This window comes from Schistocerca serialis, chromosome 4, assembly GCF_023864345.2.
Source record: "Schistocerca serialis cubense isolate TAMUIC-IGC-003099 chromosome 4, iqSchSeri2.2, whole genome shotgun sequence".
Taxonomy (NCBI): Eukaryota; Metazoa; Arthropoda; class Insecta; order Orthoptera; family Acrididae; genus Schistocerca; species Schistocerca serialis.
In genome coordinates, this window is record NC_064641.1 from 483,357,407 (window position 1) to 483,380,190 (window position 22,784).

The 22,784-nt window shown below is 40.1% G+C and overlaps 1 protein-coding gene across 5 annotated transcripts in view; it reads left to right on the forward strand.

Moving 5' to 3' along the window:
• Window positions 1–22,784, forward strand: part of LOC126475180 (zinc finger protein 774-like) — a 144,739-nt gene that overhangs the window by 64,161 nt on the left and 57,794 nt on the right. For 3 of the 5 annotated variants that reach the window (XM_050102818.1, XM_050102813.1, XM_050102815.1), the window contains exon 2: window positions 15,116–15,365. The exons of the other annotated variants lie outside the window; for them this stretch is intronic. The gene's annotated coding sequence lies outside the window, so the exon portion shown is untranslated. The remainder of the gene's footprint in view (window positions 1–15,115; window positions 15,366–22,784) is intronic. 5 annotated transcript variants of the gene reach the window in all.

A 22,784-nucleotide genomic window follows, 5' to 3' on the forward strand; every position in this document is an offset into this window, starting at 1 on the left:
GAAATGGATGAGGATGTAGATGAAGATGAAATGGGAGATACGATACTGCGTGAAGAATTTCACTGAGCACTGAAAGACCCAAGTCAAAACAAAGCCCCGGTAGTAGACAACATTCCATTAGAACTACTGATAGCCTTGGGAGAGCCAGCCCTGACAAAAATGTACCATATGGTGAGCAAGATGTATGAGACAGGTGAAATACTTTCAGACTTCAAGAAGAATATAATAATTCCAATCCCAAAGAAAGCAGGTGTTGGCAGATGTGAAAATTACTGAACTATCAGTTTAATAAGTCACGGCTGCAAAATACGAACAGGAATTCTTTACACGCGAATGGAAAAACTGGTAGAAGCCAACCTCCGGGAAAATGAGTTTGGATTCCATAGAAATGTTGGAAAACGTGACACAATACTGACTCTACGAATTATCTTAGAAGATAGATTAAGGAAAGGTAAACCTACATTTATTGCATTTGTAGACTTAGAGAAAGCTTTTGACAGTGTTGAGTGGAATACTCTCTTTCAATTTCTGAAGGTGGCAGGGATATAATACAGGGAGCAAAAGGCTTTCTTGTACAGAAACCGGATGGCAATTATAAGAGTCGAAGGCCACGAAAGGGAAGCAGTGGTTAGGAAAGGAGTGAGACAGGATTGTAACCTATCCCAAATGTTATTTAATCTGTATATTGAGCAAGCAGTAAAGGAGACAAAAGAAAAATTTGGAGTATGAATTAAAATCCATGGAGAAGAAATAAAAACTTTGATGTTTGCCGACGACATTGTAATTCTGTCAGTGACAGCAAAAGACCTGGAAGGGCAGGAATGGGCAGTATCTTGAAAGGAGAATATAAGATGAACATTAAGAAAAGCAAAACGTGGATAATGGAATGTAGTCAAATTAAATCAGGCCATGCTGAGGGAATTAGATAAGGAAATAATAAAACACTTAAGGTAGTAAATAAGTTTTTCTTTTTGGGAAGAAAAATAACTGATGATGGTAGAAATAGAGAGGATATGAAATGTAGACTGGCAGTGTTAAAGAAAGTGTTTCTGAAGAAGAGAAATTTGCTAACATTGATTATAGATTTAAGTGTCAGGAAGCCTTTTCTGAAAATATTTGTATGGAGTGTAGCCATGTGTGGAAGTGAAACATGGCCGATAAATGGTTTAGACAAGAAGAGAATAGAAGCTTTTGAAATGTGGTGCTACAGAAGAATGCTGAAGATTAGTTGGGTAGATCACATAACTAATGAAGAGGTATTGAATAGAATTGGGGAGAAGAGGAGTTTGTGGCACAACTTTACTAGAAGTAGGGATCGGTTGGTAGGACGTGTTCTGAGGCATCAAGGGATCACCAATTTAGTACTGGAGGGCAGCGTGGAGGGTAATTATTGTAGAGGGAGACCAAGAGATGAGTACACTAAGCAGATTCGGAAGGATGTAGGCTGCAAAAAGGTACTGGAAGATGAAGAAGCTTGCACAGCATAGAGTAACATGGAGAGCTGCATCAAACCAGTCTCTGGACTGAAGACCACAACAACAACATATCAAGTATGCAAAGATCAGTTAAAATTGGTTATCTATCAGTCTGTAATGAGACAGATAACTGGTTGGCATGAGAGAGGGTTACAACTGGGGCCTGTAAGTGTACTTGTTGGCTGAAATACATCTATGATGCAATATGTAAAGGTAGCAGTGATCATACGATATGACACTGGCTTTTCAGTCTGCACTTCTCTGCAAGAGTATTGTTTTACTGTCAGTTTTAAACATAAAGACATATCAACTCACAGACTGGCTAAAGGTAAGAAGATGGCCAGTATCAGCCACTAACATTTTCCTCTACTGCACATAAGTATCTGTTTGTTAGTTTGCATAGCCAGTGAGAGGTGAGAGAAAAGAATTCGGCCATGCAAGTTGCTTGGAAGAGAGATTGTTAGTCCGTGGTAGTGGTATTCAATCAAGACACTGGTCTGATGCAGCTGTCCACATTTCTCTGTTGTGTGAAAGCCTCTTCATCTATCCAACATACAAGTGTTCAAGTCTGCTTACTGTAGCCTTGGTTTCCCCTCTACAAATTTTACTCCCCCTTTTTGCCAAAACTTCCTTGCATTACTACACTGGAGATTCCTTGATATGTGAGAATATGTCCTAACTACACTGGAGATTCCTTGATATGTGAGAATATGTCCTATCTACAAAACCCTTCTTTTAGTCAAGTTATACCGTGACCTTCTCTTCTTTCCAGTTTGTTTCATTATTAGTTGCTCACTCTATGCATCCTATCTGCAACATTCTTCTGTAACACCATATTACAAAAACTTCTACTCTCCTCTTTTCTGTATTGTTTATTGTCCATGCCCGACTTCCATATAAGACTACATTCAAGAAAAATCCTTTCAGAAAAGAGTTTCTAACACTTAACTTTACATTTGTGTTAGCAAATTTCTGTTTTTCAGAATGGCTTTTCATGCTATTATCAGTTTGTGTTTTATACTGACTTTATTCAGCCATTATTTTTTATTTTACTGTCCAAATAGCAAAACAAGTCTAGTACCTTCAATGTCTTTATTTCCTAATTCTGTCAGCACCACCTGAATTAATACAGCCATATTCCATTAACTTTGTGTTGCTTTCATTGCTGTTTGTCTTATAACTTCTTTTCAATACATTGTCCAGTCTGTACTACTAATCTTCAAAGCCCTTTGCTTTCTCTGATAGATTTACAGTATCATTGTCAAACCTTAAGTTTTTATTTCTTTTGCCTAAACTGTTAATTCACATTCCGAATTTCTTCATGGTTCCTTTTAGATTTATCAGTGTGCAGTTTTAAATACAATGGGGGTAGGCTATAACACTGTTAAATCCCTTCTCTAGTACTGCTTTATTTGAAACTTACAGCATGTGTTGTTAATTTTCCCACAGAATTACACAGGAAATCAGTATACTAATAGACAACATTTTTGCAGGTGAATATTTAATCAGTGTTATAAATGTTTTCCAATAGGGAATGGCCTCTCTAAACATGCATCACACTTTTAAAGTTCTGCATATTAATAGCGCCAAAGAAGTGGACTCCCTTAGTTTTCCAGCAATTTTTGCCAGCTGTGTCTTTAGGATTCGTCTTCCCATAAATATATTGTATTTACTGTGGATCTCCATGTGATCCTGAAGGCGCTCGAGTGGTATCCAGCCATGGAATTTCTCCTGCCAGTCTCTATGGCATGATGAAGTGGCCCTCACTCACCTATGCATTTTCACTGTCCCCTAACACATTTCAAATAAGTGCATTGTATATTGCGATAAACAGGTAGAAGCAAATTTAGGAGCGGACATGCTCTCTATTTTAGCCGATGATGAGTTGAGCATGGTAAAGCTTTTAAAATTTTGTGAAGGGTCTCACTGTCATACTGATAAATGGGGTAAAACTGATTATTTCTTTGCAAATTTGACTCGATTTTGTAATCACTGAAATAACATCACCTACCTTCTCAGCACATGCTGTCTCATTTCATGTCCTCATCCCCTTGTAGGTGCTTCACATGTTTTAGCAGGCAGTGCACTTATAGGCAAATCACAATTACCCCATGCTCTGCCAAGAAATTAAGAATGTAATTATCTCCCTCAAAACTAAAAACACTCTTGGAGTTTATATTATCTCAAGTGGAGTACTGAAATCCTGTTCTTTACATATACGCTATGTCTTGAGTCATATTTTCGACATGCCATCATCACAGAGAACATATCCAAACTAAAATATGCTATTGGCTGGCCGCTTTACAAGAAAAGTGTTAAGACACACATTAACAATCTCAATACTTACTACCTTCTTGAAGGTACTAGATAAAATTATGTTTGCAACAATCATAATACGCCTCTTTCAAAATAGGTTACTTAGTGAGTCACAGTTTTGATTTTGAAAGGTTTCGTCTACGAAACATGCTATAAAACTTATAATACAAAATTTTAACGATAAAATCTTGCCATCTGATACCACCCGTGTCTTGTCAAAAGCATTTAATTGTGCAGTTCACAGTATTATATACAGTAGCTCAAATATGATGATGTCAGGGATGTTGTGTGTTACTGGTTTTCATCCTATATAACTACAAGGATGCAGGTGGTGTATTCAGAACCTCAGGTAGTGCACGCAACAAAACGGTATCCAAGAAGTTGTCACAAGTATTAGAATCAAGCATAAAGGAGTAACTTCAGCACTTGGAAATGTAAATAATATCTTCTTGAAAATTAAACGGACTTCACTGAATTTAGATTAAACTTGGTACATGTAATTCAGGACTGCACAAGGCCTGACTACACCATATGAAATAATGTATGAGTGTAAATCAGTAAATGAAACAAAATATTGTAAATTTGTAGGTGTTTATACAAAAAACCAGAATTGAAAGTCACATTTTACAGATCTTAAATGTCTAAGCTCTGCAACTTTTGCAGTACAGATAATATCAGACTTTGGAAATAAAAGTGTTAAAACATTGACTTACTTTTCCTATGCATTCAGTAATGTCTTATGGTGTCGTATTCTTGGTTAACTTGATATTGACGAAATTCATGTTCATTGCACAGAAGTGCCTAATTATGGTAATACGCGATGTCCACTCTAGAACCTCTTGTAGACAGCTCTTAAAACCATTTGGAATACTGACAACAACCTTACAAAACATTTATTCCATATGAAGTTTGTTGTCAATACTCAATCACACTTTGAAAAACCATAACATTAATAAATATGGTATTAAAAAGAGAAATGGTTCACACTAGCTGTCACACAGCCCTATTGTGGCATGCAAAGGAGTGAGATATTTAGTCATAAAAAATCTCTGACCATGTGCCCATTTTAATGAATAATAAAATAAACTTCAAATCCAATGTGAAATCATATCTATTTCACAATGTGTGTGTGTGTATGTGTGTGTGTGTGTGTGTGTGAGTGTGTAAAAGGAGGAGGGAGGGAGAGAGAGAGAAACTGAACACAGTATTGCTTTATGCATTAAAAAATGCAAGAAATTGTGCAAATGGCCGGTATGTTGCCGTCAGTATTTTACACTAGAAGATGTAGCTATAATTGTTATATCCAGTCATTCCGCAACATAGTGAGAGGCTGCTTTTACAGCCAACAGAACATGCAAAAATTAACTAACCAACCTTCATGTCCTTTGCTTTTATAATACTGCTTATTTATTTAGCATATGTCTTATAGAATTATAGTTTAAAAGTACATAAATTAGATTGATTAAATTAGATTGATACAAGATGTGATAATATGAAACAGAAACACATATAAAACCTGCTGTCTGGTTTCCGTTCAAGCTGTAGATAAGCTTTTACTCCCTGTATTTTATCCCTGCCACCTTCAGAATTTTTAACTCTGTACTCCAGTCAACATTGCCAAAAGCAGAGGGGTGACCTCTGGATTTCTCTTTATGTAAACAGCCAGTATCTTGAAACTTCTGGTGCTATTATTGAATGATTTGAGTTGTAGGAGGTGCAGTGTCGCAATGTCAAAAATTGTCCCTCTCTATTGTAACTAAAATGTACCTGTTGAAATGAGGAGTGTGAAATGCCTTAAGTTGCTGTGTTACTGCCATCTTGACTTGACACGCATTGGGCAATGAACCAGCAAGCATTCTAGCAGCACCAGAGAGATCCCCTACCAGAAAGCACTTTTACTGGCATCTTACAACTGGTGCTAAGGTGAACTTATAGTTTCGATGAGTAACTTAAAATTCACTCCGGGTTTCTATATTCATTCATATATAAATGAAATGGTAGAATTGGATGAATCTTCTTGAAGCATCCTGTATTTTTGATGCTAGGTTTTCAGGTTCAGATTTCCATGCACTGTAATAAGCAGACAAGTCTTCTGCTGAGTTCATTTAGCAACTAAAAATTGTTTCCTGATTGCAGATATTTTGGGTGTATATGGCTGTATGTTCTGTCTGCTTGGTGTTGAACACACCTAATTGAAGGCAGTGTAGAGAGCAAGTCAGTTGTTTATATGTGAGTTGCATTTCAGTATAAATATTGCTAGTGATGGGGTGGAAGTAAATATATTTAAGTGGAACATGCGCAGTTATCATGTAGACAGTGGCGGCTCGTTCTACCAGGGCATTCGTCACTGTCAGAGGTGTCAATGGCAATGTTGTTCCAATTTCACAAGTCTTGTACACAATCACAGCTCAGTTATGTCTGTCTGATTCAATATGGCATATATCTTTGAGAATTGTGGAGCAAGCCAGCTTGAAAGCTTAGAATTACTTTGTCATTTTGGATCTATGTGATACATGATCTTATATGGATTATGTGAAATTAATTGTGAACCTCAGCAAGGATCAGAGTTGTTTCTGCAATAATCATAAGAGGGGCTAATATATCTTGCAACTATACTAAACAGTTAAAAAAAAAGACTGGTATCTGTTGTGACTTGCCGATCTTTCAAAGTGCCGCTGCGCAGTTACGCTCGTCCTCTACATGCGGCGCTGTCTGCCAGCCATGCAGCAACAGCGCCACCTAAGCGGCCAGCCAGCCAGCGGCCGCTAGACTTGGACTCAGTTATGATTTGACTGTTAAAGTGTACACACGTCTTACTCTGTTTACTTGATCTGTTACTTTCATGTATTGTGTATTCCTTGAAATGTATTTGTTCAATTTGAAGTTATTACAATTGGCGATGAGGTAGTGATTTTTCTTTTCCATCGTTGACCCACATGTTCCATGGCTACTTTAGAGCAACTATTGCGAGGTCTCATAGAACAGCAAACGCTTCTCACAAGTGCGATTTGTGATTTCGTCGTGGCATCAAATCCGGGGCATCTCTTATCGTCTCTACGTGCTTTTCCTCCTTACGACGAGACGCGGAAGACTGGTCTGATTACGAAAAATGTCTTTGACAGCATTTCATGTCGCGGACGAACAAACATGTAAGTCTCTGTTCCTTTCATGGATTTCATGCCAAATGTATCGGTTGTTGTCGCAATTGGCTCCTTTGAAAGATCCTGCGTCTTTGTCCTTTGCTGAAATGTGCTCACTTCTGTCCGTCTATTTTCAAAAGCAAACGCATGTGGTAGTCTCTCGTGTTGCCTTTTATCGTTCTCAAAAACAACTGAATCAATCCTATCGTGCTTGGGCTGCTGAACTTCACGGCCTCAGTAGAAAGTGTCAATTTGTTACTGAAGTTCACAAAGAATCCTGCGCCGATTCCATGGTACGGGATGCTATTATCCGATCGGTGCCCGACAAAGAAGTTAGGCAACGTGCTCTTCAGTTGGCAAATCCAACTCTAGACGAAATCCTATCCATCGCTCAGTCTTTTGAAATTTCTCGCACCGCTGGAGTGCAAATAGAGGCATGGGGCGACGTCGGGGAAATACAACCTCTGTGCGATGTTGACGAAGCGTGTGGCGTGTCCCCATCGGCTGACGTGGCCGCAGTACGCTCCCAAGCGCAGCCTCGGCCTAACCGTAAACAAACCTCTAAGAAACTGCAGCAAAACCCACGGCAACTTCCTTCATGTCCACGGTGTTTTACGAAACATTCACGAGAAGATTGTCCACAACGTTGGGCCGTGTGTCACAAATGCAAAAAAAAGGGTCATGTGTCATCCGTTTGCAAATCCAACCACATACATGATGTTTGTGAACATGATGCTGATTCGGATTCTGTGTTGTCTGTCAATTGTACTTCTTCCGTTTCAGGGAAGTTATTCGTCACTGTCCAAATACTTGGTCGAGATGTTCGCATGCAGGTGGATACTGGTTCTGCTGCCACTATCATCAATTCTCAGACGTATCTTCAGTTGGGTTCTCCAATCCTGTCACCTGTCATTAGGCACTTACGGACTTACAATAAACAGAAGATTTCTCTCTTGGGACAATTTGATGCTGAGGTATCTTACAAATCTGTCATTCGCACTGTTCCCATATTTGACTCTGTCAATATCGTCTCTGATGCTATTCCTTGTCAACGACATTTTCGTCCCTTTTTTCTCCGGGGTTAGGTCGTGCAAACGACTTTGAAGCTCATATCACACTCAAACCCACTGCTTGGCCTAAGTTTTTTCGGGCTCGGCCCATTCCTGTGGCCCTTCGTGATCAGGTCAAACGGGAGCTGAATCGTCTCACTGCTTCAGGGGTCTTGCTTCCTGTCACTTCCAGTGAGTGGTCCTCTTCTGTCATTGTCATTGCTAAGCCAAATGGTGATATTAGTCTCTGTGGCGATTTCAAAGCCACTGTAAATGCTCAATGCCTTATCGACACTTACCCTATGCCTCGACCTGAAGAATTGTTCACTAAACTTGCTGGAGGCCAGTATTTTTCTAAACTTGACCTGTCAGAAGCTTATCATCAACTTCCACTCGAAGCTGCTTCCTGGCAGTTTCTGGTCCTTAACACGCCTTTCGGCCAACGATTGCCATTCGGGGTTTCCAGCGCCCCTGCTCTGTTTCAGTGATTCTTGGAAATTATTGCTCACTATCCCTGGGTGTATAAATTACCAGGACGACATTGTTGGCACTGGCTCCACCACTGACGAACACCTTCAAAATCTCCGCACACTTTTTCATGTCTTACAGACTGTCGGTCTTAAGTGTAATCTTCGGAAATCAAAATTTTTTCAGGCATCTATCACATACTTGGGGTTTCAACTCTCTCGGGATGGTATTTGTCCACTTCAGCAAACTTTCGCTGCGATCGATTCCCTTCCTCGCCCTGCATCTGTTAAGGAATTGCAGGCCTTCTTGGGGAAAATAGCATAGTATCACAAGTTTTTACCATCTGCTACTTTGGTGGCTCAGCCATTGTCGCCTGTTGCATAAAAACGTGCCTTTTCACGGGTCCGCGTCATGCGATGTGGCTTTCCAGAAATTGAAGACTATGCCGAGACAGGCCCCGTGCCTGGCTACTTATCGACCTGGCCGACATCTTGTTCTTGCAATGGACGCCTCTCAATATGGGATTGGTGCAGTCCTTGTGCACCATTTTTCTGACGGTTCTGAACAACCCATTGCTTATGCCTCCAAAAGGCTCACGGATGCCCAACAAAAGTATTCTCAAATTGAAAAAGAAGCTTTGGCCATTATTTATGCTCTTCATAAGTTTGGTGTTTTTCTCTATGGATCCAAATTTCATCTTGTTACGGATCACAAACCACTTGTTTCCTTGTTTCATCCATCAACGTCACTTCCCGACAAGGCTGCACACAGCCTCCAGCGTTGGGCTCTTTACTTGTCTCGTTTCAATTATCAGATTCATTTCCGGCCGACGGCTCAACATGTGAATGCTGATGCACTGTCTCGCCTTCCCATGGGTCCTGATCTGGTATTCCATAGGGACGAACTTTCGTGTTTCCACCTGGATATTGCCGAGCAGCGGGTTGTGGACGGGTTGCCTGGTGGCTGCTACGGGTTCTGACCCTACCCTCTCCCGGATTTTACACTGTATTCAGAAGGGTTGGCCAGATCGTCCGTCCGCTAAGACTTCTGATCCATTGCGGAACTACTATGCTTTGCGTTACCGCCTCACGGCTAGGGATGGTGTTATCCTCCTTTCCACCGACAATGCTTCACCGCATGTTGTGGTACCTGCATCTTTGCGTGCTTCGGTCTTGTGCCTCCTTCACCAAGGGCACTGGGCTGTCTCTCGCACAAAATCTCTGGTGTGCCGTCATGTGTACTGGCCTGGCATTGACTCTGAAATCGCACTCATGGTCGCTGCCTACGGCCCTTGTGCGTCACAGACCGCCACCCCGAAGTCATCTTTGTCACCATGGCCTTCACCTGAGAAGCCCTGGGAGCGTATTCATGCTGACTTCGCGGGACCTTTTTTAGGTACTTATTGGCTTCTCTTTACTGACGCCTACTCTAACTTTCCTTTCATTGTCCATTGCACATCGCCTACCACCGCGGCAACCACCAATGCTCTAGCTTGCATTTTCTCTTTGGAAGGCCTTCCCTCTACTCTTGTTACTGATAATAGTCCGCAATTTGCCTCTTCCGATTTTGCGGATATTTGTGCCCGTCACGGCGTCATGCATGTCACGGCCCCTCCGTTCCATTCACAGTCAAACGGTGAGGCTGAACGACTGGTCCGCACATTTAAGGGTCAGATGAGGAAACTCCTGACTTCTTCTGCTGCTGCTGATGCGCTTCTCCAATGTCTGGCTTCTTACTGTTTCACCCCAATGGGCGACCACAGCCCGGCTGAGCTCTTACATGGCCAACAGCCCCCGCACGTTACTTCATCTTCTGCGGCCTTCCACCTCACGGCTGTGGGTGCCTTCGCTTGGCCGGTTCAACGCCGACAACCTTGTATGGGTACGGGGATATGGCAGACGGCCAAAATGGAGTCCTGGCCACATATTACGACACTGTGGTCGACGCCTGTATGAAATCCAGACGGACACGGGTGTTGCAGTGTGTCATTTGGACCAGCTTCGGCCTCGTGTGCTGCCAACGCCTGTTCCGGATGCCGCTACACCGCGTTCGGCTCTACCTGATGCTTGGGATACTGGAGTCTCTCATTACTCACAAAGCAGCCCTCTCACCATCATATCGGTGCCAGCACAAGAACTGACACCAGTAGGAGACGTGCCCATGCAGGAACCCGATGACCATCATCTATTGGAGCAACTCTACTCGCCTCCTTCTCCTACGGACATGGACACATCACCCATGTCTCCTGTTAATAACAACCGGACATGCCGCAATCGGCAGATTGGTGCATGGGGCCTCAGCACATTCGACCCCCATGTCTCCTGTCATCTCGACCCATTATCATCGGGGACACTTCCGTCCGTACGGGAAGCCTCCTCCTCGAGACTTTATGGCCAGTCAAACAACACCTATGGACGTTAGCAATCTACAGGCCACCTCCATCAAGACCTGTGCAAAAAATTCAAAGGGGGGAAAAGTGTTGTGACTCACCGATCTTTCAAAGTGCCGCCGTGCAGTTACGTGCGTCCTATACATGCGGCGCTGTCTGCCAGCCATGCAGTAGCAGTGCCACCTAAGCAGCCAGCCAGCCAGCGGCCGCTAGACTTGGACTCAGTTATGATTTGACTGTTAAAGTGTACACACGTCTTACTCTGTTTACTTGATCTGTGACTTTCATGTATTGCGTCTTCCTTGAAATATATTTGTTTAACCTGAAGTTATTACAGTATCCAACATAGCTTCATAAGCTGCAAAACACTAGAAATTTACAATATTGAGTGAGGGTGTTACATTCCCAGTACTTTCTTTGACCGTATTGCGATTTTATGCTTGCCAGTGAATAATTTACTGATCCTCTTGCAGGCACTGGAGAAGTTGATACTATGGACATTGCTGAAGTGGTTTGATCTTAAAGGGTGAAAGTGATTCTCATAAATATTGTTGCCAATGGTCTTAAATGCTCTTAATTACTTTATTTATTACAAATGATCAATTGTATTGGCATTAATATATTCACAATAATTCTCTGATTGGTACGAATACCATTTTTTGTTTTTAAGTCAACAGTCTAGAGATACCAGCAAACAAGTGAGTAAAAGTACGAATACGTACTGATAGGCATTAGGCACTCTCCTTCAGAGCTGGTTTTGTGTTCAGTTAGCATTTATCACCTGTGGATTTACACTTCTGATATCTTCTGGTATAAACAACAGTTAATTTAATTCACAGCAGCATTTCCTGAATTGTAAAGTGTAAATTCAATATGGGAGTTATTTTTAAGCATATTTATAGCTATTTCTCTTCCGTGCCATACATTTAAGCAAGTAGGTTATCATAAATTCTGTCCCTAGTTACATTTCCTAGTTACATCCAATTTTATGCTATGAAATGCTTCTTCTAATGAAGAATGAACATTGCAGATAACATTGTTTCACAAATTATCTAGAAAATGTTAGCTGCTGAGGTAAAGTAAATGATCTCCATTGACAGTGCTTTTGTAGGGTGTTACTGAAAATATGCAACATAACAAAAACAGTTGATTGCAGTTGTGACTTGAAGTTGTGCATGAGGTATGTGATCATTATGATTAATCCAGGAAACATATACAATGCTGACTGGTCACTAATAATAGATCTTAGGTGTTTCATAGGAATGTTGTGTTGAATTCAGTCTCTTTATTACCTGTTTCAGGTGTAGCCCATCATCAGACTATCTGTTAAAAAATATTTTTATATCATGAGCACAAAAATGCTTCATGACCCACACAGTAAGATAAAAATAAGTGAAAGGCATATTTACAGAATACATACCAGTGTACATAATAAAGAAAGTTGCATAAGCACTGACACATAGTGCACGAGATTTCACAGAGAAAAACAGTCAAGTGCAATGGTTGAACATGAAAACTAAAGTTAACAAACCATGCTAACCAGATCAAAGTAAACTAAAAGGCTACCATTTGGCGTGCCAAATTAGTTCATCAAATGATATCAAATACAAAATAAATAAATAAATAAAAAATTACAGAAAGTAACAAAAAGGCTACAGTTAGTGATGATGTTTGACGGTGAATAGCAGCAACATTAACAGCATTAACGTGAAGAACCCATGTAGCACATTAAAATACATATGTATGAAATGGAGTTAATAAATAATAACAGTAGCATTTACAAAGCACATGATTCAAACTAAATTCAGGGATACAAGACATGGAGGGAAGAGGATATTTAAAAAAATATTATTTTTACATAAGTACAAGAATTCAAATTTGAAGTCATATAATAAAACCATGGAATAAATAATAAAATCAGGAGTAAAAAAGCTGCCAAATGCTGCTACACAACAGCTTGCTGCACTCAGGACAACATAGATGCAGTCCTCACACTCGTTCTGAAGAGTGAAAAACCAAGATGCAACCTCTGACAATAAGGTTCAGTAAATGGTACTGTAACATTAACGTAGATGAACTGTGAACTAAAGTTACCTTATTTTCTTTTGAAATAGTCACCTCCCATAACCATGCACTGCTGAGCTCTGCGATACATCTCCACCGGCCGGTTTAGCCGAGCGGTTCTAGGCGCTACAGTCTGGAACCGCGCGACCGCTATGATCGCAGGTTCGAATCCTGCCTCGGGCATGGATGTATGTGATGTTCTTATGTTATTTAGGTTTAAGTAGTTCTAAGTTGTAGCGGACTGATGACCTCAGAAGTTAAGTCCCATAGTGCTCAGAGCCATTTGAACCATTTTTGATGCATGTCCTGGAAACTTTGCATGAAGTTTTCCATTGGGATGATGTTCAAAAGCTGCACCACGGTTTATTAGATGTCATGAATTTCATCAAATCTCTTTCCTTTCAAAGCGAGTTTGCGTCAAGAGAACAGGAAGTCTGGAGGATTGAGATCTGGCAAGTGTGGTGGATGTTCAAGTTGCACCACCCCTTTTTTTGTCAGGACCTGTTTGATGATATTAGCTGTGTGTTGGCGAGCGTTGTCATGAACAAAAAAACCAGGAACCTTGATGTGTGTACTGGGGTCGTGCCCTGTATTGACGTTGCATGAAATGGGTCAGAATTTCAGTGTACCTTGCAGCGTTCAGTGTTGTTCCCTCAGGTAGAAATTCCTTGTGAATAATGCCTTGACTATTGAAAAACGTGATGAGCATCATTTTGAAGCTTGATTTTTCGGCTCTGATCTTTTTCCGACGAGAGTGCCATTCCATTCTTTGCTGTTTCGTTTCAGGGTCATAATGAAGACACCAGGTTTCGTCCTCAGTGACAATATGGTTCAAGAAATTGGGTGTTGCATCCACCATTTTAACAAAATCCTGTGAAGCCTCTAAACCTGCCTGCTTCTGATCATCAGTCAAGTGGTATGGCACAAGACAACACGCTTTCCTCTTCCCTAACTCCTGGGTAAGGATTTGTCACGCAGATTCACGGTTCATCTGCAGTTCACCCACTATCATGCACACAGTTAATCGACAGTCGTTCGTGATTAATGTCCTCACTTTCTCAACGTTTTTGTCACTGACGGCAGTTGCTGGTCATATGCTATGGAGATTGTCGGAAACGCCTTCCCGGCCTCCTCAAAAATGGGTGAACCACTCGTACACACACTTCATGGACAGTGCTTGATCCCCATAAACATGTACCAGCATTGCATGTGTTTCTTCCGGTGTCTTGCCAAGCTTAAAACAAAACTTTAATTTGATCCTTCGCTAGTTCATTGTTCTGTTATCAGTTCTGAACTAACGCAGTAAACAAGCACTTTGTCCAACAGGTCGAACACAGAACACACACGATGCTCAACTGTTCTACGGTGGGGACAAGTTGTCAACACCGGCCACTGCGCAAGTGCACCATTGTGAGTCGCCAGTGATGCCCGATTGACCGTTCTGCCTTCATTCACCAAACTTTATTGTCAGAGGTTTTGTGTGTGTGTGTTTGTGTGTGTGTGTGTGTGTGTGTGTGTCACACAATAATCAAAACTGATGAAAGTACACAGGCAAGTAGTAATCTCAATGGGACACCCTTCAATATAAAATCGGTGTGAACAAAAATTATGAGGACAACAGTTGAAAATTATGAGCATACCACCAAATCTTTATTAAAAAACAGCAAAAAACTGTTGTAGGAGAAGCATGCTGTGCTTAGGGTGGCAATACCCAGTCATAAGCTATATTTATACTTAAGACAACAAAATTCCAAGTGTTGGGCAAACTAGAAAAGCTACCAGACACACATTTTTACAAATGGTCACATGACCATCGCAAAAACCAGTATATATTCATATAGAAATAAACCAGTGAAGCAAACAGAAGCATGATAAATGCGAGTCATGAAGGCAGCAGTCCTAAATGAGACCATGAAAGTAACACATCATCGAAGATATTAAAAAAACCAATTCCTGTTGCTTGCAATCTGCTCATTAATTACAATGCTAGGATCTGGTTTTTGGTGCACATATACTTTGAATTCCTTTAGGAATCAATACAGCATTTCTATGAAACACCCAAGATCTGTTGTTTGTGACCAATCAGCATTGTATATGTTTATTGTAAAACAGTTTATGCACACATTTGAATGTTATAGGCAGATTACTTAGTCACTTTTGGTTGGTTTTTGTAGTTAGAGGGATTATACTGACATTCATGAATATTTCTTTTAGATCTATAAGAATGGCTTCATGGAGTTGGCACGGTTCCATGGAAGATGAAGTGTTGGCTGATTGCGTAATGAACTACTGGAAAGTGGTTACCGAAGAGCACATAGAAGATTCAGAATTTGGAACAGACTGATGCAGATAACGTAGTTGCTATTCCTACAGTATCAAATACTACTACTAATAAGTGGTGGTATTTCGAGCAACACAGTGTCGTTTGGACCATTGAGTGAAACGTCTAGTACAGATACAGCAGGTATGGTAGATTGTATCCTGTGCTTGAAGAAACACTTCATGAAAGTCGTGAAACTGATTCTGATACTGAGATGGTTACAAACTGGATTTATAGACATGGTCGAAAGTTGGTTGTGAACCCCAATTCTTTGGGAAATGTCTTCTTCTTGGGGGGGTCATCTATTACTAACAGAAGATAAGATTGCTAATTTCCTGCAGATTTTATCTAACTATTCCAGCATAGGTATTGTGCTCCTGATCCATTGGTATGAATATTTACTATCCCATAAATAATGGTGGACTTAAATACATAATAATTTGAGCAGTTTTATTGATTACTGTTTTCAAACCGTATGTACTGACATGTATTTCATTGTTCTGCTGGACAGAACATTTTCACATGAACGACACATTTAGCTGCCGGCAACTTGTGGTCCCATTGGTTCACAGATGTTGTTTAAAAGTGTCGAATGTCTCTGAATTTGGAGTTAACAATTACTCTACAAAGTCATCTGTCCTGATGCATAAAGCCTGCAAGAATTCGCAGATGCTTTCCTGTGTGCAGGCGTCTAGTTTTGATGAGTCATTTTCCAGTCTTTGGTGCCAGCATTAAAGGTTTAGTAAGTATGCATATGCTTCGTAGGCATAGGCCTCGTATCAGAGCATGGGGCCATGAACTAGCTGGAGACTTGATTAGGTCTTATAGAAGCCAATAAATTACTGTTGTTTCTGTGGAAATTCGAAGCGCTGTTTTCTTATGTAGCTTTCAACCCATTGACTTTGAACTGATATTTTAATTTGTCTTTGTAGAGATTATCAATGGAAGTTGCTAGGAATCAGTTTGATACTGTCTGTTGACTGTTAGCAGTATAAGTTTTCCCATCCAGTGGTCATATCTCTGAATCAGTCTGAACGTAGTTTATAGCTGTTGTTGTTGTTGTTGTTGTTGTTGTCTTCAGTCCTGAGACTGGTTTGATGCAGTTCTCCATGCTGCTCTATCCCGTGCAAGCTTCTTCATCTCCCAGTGCCTACTGCAGTCTACATCCTTCTGAATCTGCTTAGTGTATTCATCTCTTGGTCTCCCTCTATGATTTTTACCCTCCACGCTGCCCTCCAATACTAAACAGGCAATCCCTTGATGCCTAGCTGGAGCACATTGATCTCAATAGTCTATATACAAAATCTATCAGAGTAAAAAATACTTAACTCCTTTTGATTTCAATATGAAATAAACAAGTAAGATGTTTAAAATGTTTACTTGGCTCTCAATCTGTTAGGGAAATTTCAAATGTTGGTAATTTTTTTTATTGTTACAAATAAGTGCTGTCAACACTGAGTATGCCATATGTTGTTCCTAGAGAAGCCATTGTGTTTACGTAAATGCTCTCTGTTGCACTTAGAGAATCTATTTACTCTTCGGCTTCAGTAATTATTTGTGTTTGTAGTTAAATTTTTGCAGATAAATAAGAAATCAAGCCCAAACTTTTATTTATATTGATGTATACAAAAGAAATGTTCATAATCTAATTTTTTTGAAGCAGATTTATTATGTTGTAAATAGTCTTCACGTGTTTGCCACCGGATCACGTTGTGCAAAGTCCCCAATATTTCCTCAGAGCAATTGTCCCACACCTTCAGGTGGTTCAACCTTGCTCGTGGCTAGGTACGACTGACGGTATCCACACACCGATGCCCCATTTTTAGAACATGCAGTCGTGGAAATATTTAAATGGTCTTTAAATATGTCTGCTTGTGTCTGAATATGTGTGGATGGATATGTGTGTGTGTGCGAGTGTATACCCGTCCTTTTTTCCCCCTAAGGTAAGTCTTTCCGCTCCCGGGATTGGAATGACTCCTTACCCTCTCCCTTAAAACCCACATCCTTTCGTCTTTCCCTCTCCTTCCCTCTTTCCTGATGAGGCAACAGTCTGTTGCGAAAGCTTGAATTTTGTGTGTATGTATGTGTCTGTTTGTGTTTCTATCGACCTGCCAGCGCTTTCGTATGGTAAGTCACATCATGCAGGCACTGATTGCATCACATATGACTTCATCCTCAACTAAATTCTCAAACTTAGATCAGCAGTCTTACTCATTTGTGTATCAACATGTGTTAAAATTTCTGTATAAAGTTAATTTTTCTTCCACTTCATTACATCCCTTTTGTCACTTTTATCTTGTCTGACTTTTCCTAGTAGTCTATTAAAAGGTTCTCTTATTTTACTTTCTTACCAGACAGTGGTCCTGGTTTTGAAAGCTTGAAATTTATGTTTTATGTGGAACTTTATTACTAGGAGTAAACATGTTTATTATTTTGATTATTACTAACTTCACTGGTTGCATAATACCTTCTCTAAATCTATACTTTAAAAACCACTGTGAAGTTTATGGCACAGGGCACTTTCCATTGAACCACATATGAGGATTTGTAGATTTCTCACTTAATATCATATCCTGAAATGTTATAAGATGGCTTTCACACAATAACTGGTGCCTATCTTCAAGTGTTGCACATTTGGTTTTTCAGCATTTCTGTGACGCCTTCCTGTGAGTAACACAAACCTGCGACAGTATATGCTTCCTTTCATTATATTTAATATCTCCAGTTAATCTTAATCAATATGTGTCCCAAAGACTTCACCAATATTCTAAAGACACCTCATTACATGAAACAAGCCTGCGTCATTTGGAGCACACAGCCAAATTTATTCAAATAGGTTTTTATTAAATCTGTCTCCGTGGCACTAAAAACAAAAAAATTGACCAGTTCCGATTGTTAAGAAGTCATCATCACAACTTTTTAAAAACTGCAACAGCTACTGTTAAGTATAAAACTGAGAACAGGGCATTTTTTTTATATTCATGCACTTTATAGTTTTATTTTTAACAATACAAATTGCAAGGTTAGCAGTGAAAACCAGTGAACTATGTGTGATTATGGCAATTTTAACAGAATCATATTTTTATATCTCATTATGTTTGAGCTCAGAATATGTTATAAGATTCTACAACCAATGGATGTCAATGATATTAGTTCTGATACCCTTCTTACAGACTGCTAAGACTGAAAGAGGGGCTAATCAACTGCAGTTTTTAAATACAAGCTGACACAGATTCCATTAGACTCTCGGGCTTTGCTAAATTTTAGTGATTTCAGTTGTTTCTCAATGTGACTGATATTAACACCCGTATCACTCATATTTGTTCTGGTGCAAGGAGTACACTGGTTCAGGGAACAGAAAATCTGTACACTGTTGTTTAAAAAATACATATAGTCTATGGTTTAAAATCTGAAATAAATATGTCAAGAACTTTTTAAGATTTTTATTAAAACATTTCTATATATTATATACTTAAAATATTTACGCCCCATATTTGTCCAAATATTTATTATAGTAATGGGTAAAACTTTGAAGTAAATCAGTCAAGTGTGATTTGAAATATTTGGTAACAATGCTTCTCCTTTATATATTATTTATTTACATACACTGGAGTGACGAAAGTCATGGGACAGCAATAAGCACATATACAGATGGTAGCAGTATCACATATACAAGATATAAAAGAGCAGTATGTTGATGGAGAAGTTATCTGTACTTGGGTGGTTCGTGTGAAAATGTTTACACTGTGATTATGGCCACATGACTGGAATTAACAGACTATGAATATGGAATAGTAGTTGGAGCAAGATGGAGCTGGATGCAAGGGACGTTCCATTTCGGAAATCATTAGGGAATTCAACATTCCGAGAGCCACACTGTCAAGAGTGTGCCAAGAATACCAAATTTCAGGCATTTCCTCCCATCACAGACAACGCAGTGGCTGATGGCCTGCACTTAATGACCAAGAGCAGTGGCATTTACTTAGCTACAATTGCAAGAAATGAGCCCTCGGTCACTATTTTTAGACTTCATTAACCTGGTTTTGACACTACTAGGAGTGCCTTCATCAGAATTGAAAACACTTAAAATGGCCTATAACACAGTCACAGAGTTATTGGGTAAGACATTTTTATATAAAGAGTGTAAGTACTGAATAACAGTAAAAGACAGAGGCAGTACTTATATGTCATATATAAAATAATTAACACACCAAAGGGCTTTAGTCACAAAATATTTAAGATGGAATAAGTGAAGGCGTTATTTTGTTAACAAGGACACCTCCGTCTGTAGCATCCTGGGGCTGTACAGGTATGAGCAGCAGCCCATAATGGCTCGCCTTCACTTATTCCATCTTAAATATTTTGTGACTAAAGCCCTTTTGGTGTGTTAATTATTTTATATGTGACATGTAAGTACTGCCTCCGTCTTTTACTGTTATTCAGCACTTACAATCTTTATATAAAAATGTCTTACCCTATAACTCTGTGACTATGTTATAGGCCATTTTAAGTGTTTTCAATTCTGATGAAGGCACTCCTAGTAGTGTCGAACCAAGGTTAATTAAGTCTAAAAATAGTGACTGAGGGCTCATTTCTTGCAATTGTAACCTAGACATGGTCTCTGAACGTGCAGCCATGTTTAACTTTAAGCATTTACTTAGAGTAGTCCCTGCTAACAGATGAATAATACAGCATGAAATAACCTCAGAGAACAATGTGGGATGTACTATGAACATATACGTTAGGACAGTGCTGTGAAATTTGGTGTTAATGGGCTGTGGCTGCAGATGACCAATGCTAGTGCCTACAGCATGACATCGCTTGCAGTGCCTCCCCTAGGCGCATGACCGTATCGGGTGGACCCTAGATGACTGAGAAACCATGGTCTGTCCAGATGAGTCAAAATTTCAGTTTGTAAGAGCTGATGGTAGCATTTGTGTATGGTGCAGACCCCCCCACGAAGTCATAGACCCAAGTTGTGAACAAGGCACTGTCTGAGCTGGTGGTGGCTCCATGACTGTGTGGGCTGTATTTACATGGGATGGAATGTGTTTTCTGGTCCAACTGAACCAATCATTGACTGGAAATGGTTATATTTTGCTACTTGGAGACCATCTGCAGCCATTCATGTGCTTCATGTTCCCAAACAACAATATCACATTGCTTGGCCACAACTGTTCCTGACTAGTTCGAAGAACATTATGGACAATTCAAGCAAGTGATATGGCTGCCCAGAGCACCCTACATAAGTCCCATCAAACATCTTTGGGACATAATCGTGAGGTTAGTTCAGGCACAAAATACTACACCGACAACAGTTTCGCAATTACAGACAGCTGTAGAGGCAGCATGGCTCTATATTTCTGCTGGGGACTTCCAATGCCTTGTTGAGTCCATGCCACGTTGAGTTGCCACACTATGCTGGGGAAAAGGACATCCACTGTGATATCAGGAGGAATCCCATGACTTCTGTCACCTCAGTGTATTATATGCATCAATAAAATATACAGCCTACTGTCTGTCTGAATGTCCATTAGGGTATTGTGTAAAATTTTGTGTACATTTGTAAAGAACGTTTTGAGATTTTTAGTAACAACGTTTCCCTTTCACTCACTCACACTCACACACACACACACACACACACAGGCGCATGTGTGCTTGCACACACACACACACACACACACACACACACACACGTCTGTTCATTACAATTAATGTGGTGTAAAAATTAGAATTAATTTGTTCAAGAACTTTTTGAGATTTTTGGTAACAATGTTTCCACTTTATATATTACATATTTATTTATATAATAGAGGGAAACATTCCACGTGGGAAAAATATATCTAAAAACAAAGATGATGTGACTTACCGAACGAAAGCGCTGGCAGGTCGATAGACACACAAACAAACACAAACATACACACAAAATTCAAGCTCTCGCAACAAACTGTTGCCTCATCAGGAAAGAGGGAAGGAGAGGGAAAGACGAAAGGATGTGGGTTTTAAGGGAGAGGGTAAGGAGTCATTCCAATCCCGGGAGCGGAAAGACTTACCTTAGGGGGAAAAAAGGACGGGTATACACTCGCACACACACACATATCCATCCACACATATTCAGACACAAGCAGACATATTTAAAGACCATTTAAATATTTCCACGACTGCATGTTCTAAAAATGGGGCATCGGTGTGTGGATACCGTCAGTCATACCTAGCCACGAGCAAGGTTGAACCACCTGAAGGTGTGGGACAATTGCTCTGAGGAAATATTGGGGACTTTGCACAACGTGATCCGGTGGCAAACACGTGAAGACTATTTACAACATAATAAATCTGCTTCAAAAAAATTAGATTATGAACATTTCTTTTGTATACATCAATATAAATAAAAGTTTGGGCTTGATTTCTTATTTATCTGCAAAAATTTAACTACAAACACAAATAATTACTGAAGCCGAAGAGTAAATAGATTCTCTAAGCGCAACAGAGAGCATTTACGTAAACACAATGGCTTCTCTAGGAACAACATATGGCATACTCAGTGTTGACAGCACTTATTTGTAACAATAAAAAAAATTACCAACATTTGAAATTTCCCTAACAGATTGAGAGCCAAGTAAACATTTTAAACATCTTACTTGTTTATTTCATATTGAAATCAAAAGGAGTTAAGTATTTTTTACTCTGATAGATTTTGTATATAGACTATTGAGATCAATGTGCTCCAGCTAGGCATCAAGGGATCGCCTGTTTAGTATTGGAGGGCAGCGTGGAGGGTAAAAATCATAGAGGGAGACCAAGAGATGAATACACTAAGCAGATTCAGAAGGATGTAGACTGCAGTAGGCACTGGGAGATGAAGAAGCTTGCACGGGATAGAGCAGCATGGAGAACTGCATCAAACCAGTCTCAGTATGTTACCATAAAGCAGCAGTACCCCATGTTCCATCAACAGGGCATGGTGCCAGATTTCAGTGACTATGGTAGCAACTAACATGTATGCATGTACCATTATAGGACAGTTTGAAGTGTTGTTTGTCCAAAACCATTCCATTTCATTACTCAGCAGATCAGTGGAAGTGTTCATGTGCTCTTTGCAATCTGAGATGGTTGTGATATCTACTCACTACCAGCAAATGCATTGGCAGGTGTGCCACCAGTCCAACCTGTAGTAAACAGTGCTGCAAACTTGTCAGCACCAATATCAGTGCTCCTACTCCAGAAATGAACCAACACAGTCCATTAACACTATGCAAATGAAAAGGCGTCATCCCGTTCTGTGGTAGTATTTCATGATCCAGTATCCCGTAATCAGTTTGCTTGTGACCTTCTCTTATCCACTGGTCCTACACGGGCATTTCTGTCAGGTGACGCAATATGAGCCAGAGTGTCACACTATGACACACACATTCAGTAGAGAACAATCAGTTTGCCCCATTGATCTCTCTTACATTCTTAGGTTGGCAACTCGTCAATTACCAAGTTTTGTGTAACATTGACCTTTCCAGTCACCTAAGAAGAGAGGGGTTGGTTATTACTGCTATGTCTGTGTGTGTCTGCCGC